This window comes from Triticum aestivum, unplaced genomic scaffold (assembly GCF_018294505.1).
Source record: "Triticum aestivum cultivar Chinese Spring unplaced genomic scaffold, IWGSC CS RefSeq v2.1 scaffold171106, whole genome shotgun sequence".
NCBI lineage: Eukaryota > Viridiplantae > Streptophyta > Magnoliopsida > Poales > Poaceae > Triticum > Triticum aestivum.
Genome location: NW_025226622.1, coordinates 2864 through 7358, shown reverse-complemented (window position 1 = coordinate 7358; position 4495 = coordinate 2864). Strand labels below are relative to the sequence as shown.

The following is a 4495-nucleotide window of genomic DNA, read 5'->3' as shown; positions in this document are numbered from 1 at the left end:
ATCTATCTATCTATCTATATCTATCTATCTATCTATCTATACCTATACTAATTACAGACTCCCTAGAAATTACCATATTAATTAGAAATTATGAGCCGTTCATATCAGGTGGGACCGAGTTATTACGGTGAAGATTAACGCATGTAACTTTTGCTTAATGGCGTGCTTAAGTCGGCCAAAAAACACTGAAGGCCCATGGTCCTTTCATCAGGGTTGTTAAAAAAGAAGGCCCATGGTCCTTCCACCACGGTTGCTAAAAAAAGAACTCTTCCCGTATCCCTAACCTTCTGAAGGCCACCACCACACCCGTAGCTTGCCATGGATCGCGCCGCCGCCCGACTCCCCACCGTCGCTGTTCCTCCCTGTCTCATCCGCCGCCACAGCCCACCACATCCACTCTATGTCGCATCCCACTGCTTCCACCGCCACCGTTAACCATCTCTCGCCTTAGTCCTCTCTCTTGGACCAGCATGCTGCGGCGGATGCTTCCAGTCGTGTGGTGGCAACGTAGCTGGTCGCCTATAAGCTACAACAATGGTTCCTCCACTCATCGGACCGCTGAGGCATGGATGTACCCGGTGAAGATCGCGCTCCGCGTAGCAAATTCGGCCATGTTCTGAGTGGTTACTCGGCAAGGTAATTTTCATCTCTGAAGTTCTCTTATGGACCGTGTAATGGATTTGTGGGTGCTCTAGATGGAGTGCCACTGGATTGCCATGTTAGTGGGCAGAATCTCCTCTCCTGCACACACGAACTTGGGTTTGGCAAGGAGCTGAGTCAATACTACTATCCTTTGGCTTTGCAATGGTGATTAGATAGTTCTGTTTTTTCAAATCATGGTGCTTTAGTTAGTTTGTTAACAGGTAGAAGAGCAATTGATCAGAAGGCCCATAATATTTTCATGGATGTAGAAGAAACCGAAAAGATCCTTTCATGGTTGTACAAGGAAGCCCTAAAATACCTACCTTCACCTTCGCTTCCTCTAATATGTACTCTATCCCTCCCCAAGTTGAAAAACAAATCCACGTCTCTCTCAAAACCAAGTTGAGGCATAGATCCTGTGTAATCAAGGAGCTTATTGCGTCAAGATTATTTTCTTCCTCTGGATCAGGTTCGTTTCCCACAGTTTTTGTTCTGAATTTGTTTTCTTTCTGGTGTATACTTGAATCCACATTAACTTCAGATTCGGGTTCAATTTTTTTTCAATCACCCCTTCAGATAGTGTTGCGCACTCAAGGGATTCAATCTAGAATCTTCTCACCTACAGTACAACCTATGGATGCCCGAGATCGGTCGGGTCATAACTATGCTCCTCAGGTGAGTTTATAAATTAAGAAACATGTTGTCTAAACAAACATAAACATGAAGGAGCCTAATGTCAGTTGTCAACATGCCGCTGTTTAAGCCACTCCTAAATCAATTTTCGTATGGGCAAAACATGCCAGGAACCCTAGATGGCAAGATTAATATCTTTTCTTGATTTCTTTTGTTGCTGCTCTGCCACAATCTCCTGATTAAGGAAGTACCTTGCCAAGCTGGCGTGTCCTGGCCGTTGTAGGTAAGAGAATTGACTTTTGATGAACTTTCTTCTGCTTATCCTCTTTTAGTTAGATAGTTATATTGTGAAACACTTGACAAAGAAGCTCTCTGTCAACTATTAGAGTATTGACGGTTTCTGTCGTAAATCTGAATGTTTTTGCGGGCAATTGTTCTGTAAAAGCAATGGCACATGACAACTACTAAAGCATTGAGTGTCATTGCTGTTGCACTTTCTATAAGTATGGGGATTGATTTTCTGTCAATTCTGCGTTACAACTTACGACTGACAACTACTAAATTTCAATGCCCTTTTTGACAATTTTAGGTTAAATAGAATGGCGTGTGAAATAATTGGTGCTATCAATTAGGAGTAATCATGTCATTGTTGGGTAATGTAGCAGTTATGCTCTGCATTGATATTAAAGTCAACACAAAGGAACTCTCACATATGTTTGCTTTGTCTCCAACTGGGAAATAATGTGTGCGTACATACCCACTTAAATGTTACCCGCACTCCGTACTTGGCTCCGGTGATACAGTTTAACGGCAAGACACACTTATCTAACAAAGTGCTCACAACTTCCTAGCAAATGCTGCTCATTGAGTGCCTCCTCCATTCAATGAGGAAAAGTTGACTGCTTGAGAAAAAGAAGCTGTGAGTTCCCCACATCTACTGAACATCGTTTTGGTTACTTCGTTTCTCTTCTTGCAGTTTTTGCATGGGCTGCAGATGTGATGCTTTGTATGGGAACAATACTGATATGATTTGGGTTTGCTGCATGTACATTCGACTTAGTTGTACTCCGGAATGTTTAAGAAAGTAATTCGCAACAACGTGGATGTCAGATTTATCAAGTACTGTCACTCTTGGTTTTGAAGGATTTGATTATGGGAGTTTTAGTATGCCGTGACCAAGTACAATAGATGTAAACACAATTGTCGCTTCCTTATTTGTATGTGATTCAGATATTTTAAAACCTTATCTGTACCATTGAATTATGTTTTTTTTCTGTGGGGAGTACCATTGAATTATGTTGTTATGTAGGTTGCCCGATATGTTCATCGATGCTGTGGACAACGATTTTTATTATCGTTTCCCATATTTATCTAATTAGGTTTGCAATTACACTTTGTTTTATTTATCATCTGTATCTAGAAAATCAGATTGTGAAGCTTATAATTTATTAGTTTTTCTGTGATTTCCCTTTATTTTGCTGATAGTCCACTACTCAGGATTATAAGAGCCACCATCTTTGTGAGCATTTTTCCTTCAAGTGTTCCAAGGTATTAGTATGGTTCTATAGAGAAAGCTGCACAACATGCCTAATTTTGTACTTACCTTGCAGTTCTGTAGATCTACTACAATTATATGATGTCATCAAATCAGACCTTTGCAAGCATCACAAGATATCAGTATATATATGTAGCGCACCTTTGGTTCGATCATACATTCATAGTAGTTTGATGTACTATGTTTTGGTTGGCAGAGAGGATTCTGATGGTGACGCATGATTCATTGTATTTTGTTTTGTATTCAGGCCGATGAAATTGCTGGACTAGAAAAAAAATTGTGTGTGTATAAGGTGATTTTCATTGCAACATACACTTACCTCTACACAAGGCATTGCTGTAATAATAATTTCTATATTGTAATAAGTTTTGGTTGGACACTTGAGCTCCGTTAGCAGTTCTGTAGATCTACTACAATTATATGATGTCCTCATATTAAAACTTTGCAAGCATGAAAACATATCAACATATGATTTTCGCCTCTGTTTTTATGTTGTGAATATCTGTAATTTCCTAAGACTTTAGCCCTGTTCGGCAGTCATCCAGCTCCGAGAGCGCGCGGAGCGATGCTTGGGCAACTCTTAGAAAATGGGTTGTGGGCCGCTCCGCTCCGGCGCGGTGCTGCGGAGCGGAGAACTACCGAACAGCGCCTTTGCGTTAGGATTAAGAGCATGATAATTGCAAGGATTTTCAGTTTTGAAAGGTATTGGTGAGGTTCCAGTCCATTACTGCAGAGCATACCTTTTGTTAGATCATACATTCATAGTAGTTCGACATACTATGTTTTTGGATGGCAAAGAGAATACTTATGGGGACACATGATTCACTGTATTTTGCTCTATTTTCAGGCAGATGAAATTGTTGGACTGAAAAGAAATCAGTGTGTATGTATGGTAGTTCTCATTGCAATGTCCACTTTACTCTACCGAAGGTGTTGTTGTTAATAATAATTTTTGTATTGTAATAACTTGTGGTTGGACACTTGAGCTCCGTTAGTAAGTCCTTACTATGAAATATATTCACTAATGTACTAACTGCAAAATTAATGTGTACGCAGTTACATGGTTCATTATTTATTTATTACAAATATATGGTAGTTTACATGCAAGTCTAGCAATATTTTGGAAATACTTTCTATTTCAGTGATGACACTTGAGTTTTGCCACAAAATAAGAAGTGCCAGGATACGGCTTACTACAGAAACTAAATTTCTATAAAATTCACTGCTGCTCTTTTGATATTTTTTTCCGCCAAACAAATGTTTGAATTTTAGTACTTTATCATCTCATCAACTTTATAGATGTATTAAGTAAAGTCACGTGCATTTGTTAGGTTCTCAGTTGGCTTTTCTTGATTATAGGTAGTGTGCAATATTTTACTACCCCCAACTTCAAAAAGAGGCTGCTTATAATTTTTGAGATGTAACTCTGACCATGAATTAGAGTCAATTCTATCATGGCGTAACAGTTGGCAGGATCAACCACTTTAGAACCTTCCTCGAGTTGCACTCATATGCTAAAGATCATAAAAAAAGCTACATTACATGATGACACTGATATTTATGAATGATTTCACATCCATGTGTTACCCATTGTTGTCCAACAGCTACAGCTACAGTAGTTATACAGAGTTTGAACATTAAGAACGATGCTATGCGATATGAGAG

General features: G+C 39.4%; 1 long non-coding RNA gene across 3 annotated transcripts; it reads left to right on the top strand.

The window, feature by feature from the left end:
* Positions 1–261: 261 nt before the first annotated feature.
* On the top strand, positions 262–4232 carry LOC123172622 (uncharacterized). 3 transcript variants are annotated; one of them, XR_006485660.1, is made up of 5 exons: positions 262–636; positions 864–1111; positions 1219–3122; positions 3368–3532; positions 3678–4229. It is a non-coding gene; the product is annotated as an uncharacterized lncRNA (long non-coding RNA). The 3 variants fall into 3 exon arrangements; XR_006485659.1 differs by having other exon boundaries at positions 262–1111; positions 3678–4232; XR_006485661.1 differs by lacking the exon at positions 3368–3532 and having other exon boundaries at positions 262–1111; positions 3678–4231.
* The last annotated feature ends 263 nt before the right edge of the window (positions 4233–4495 follow it).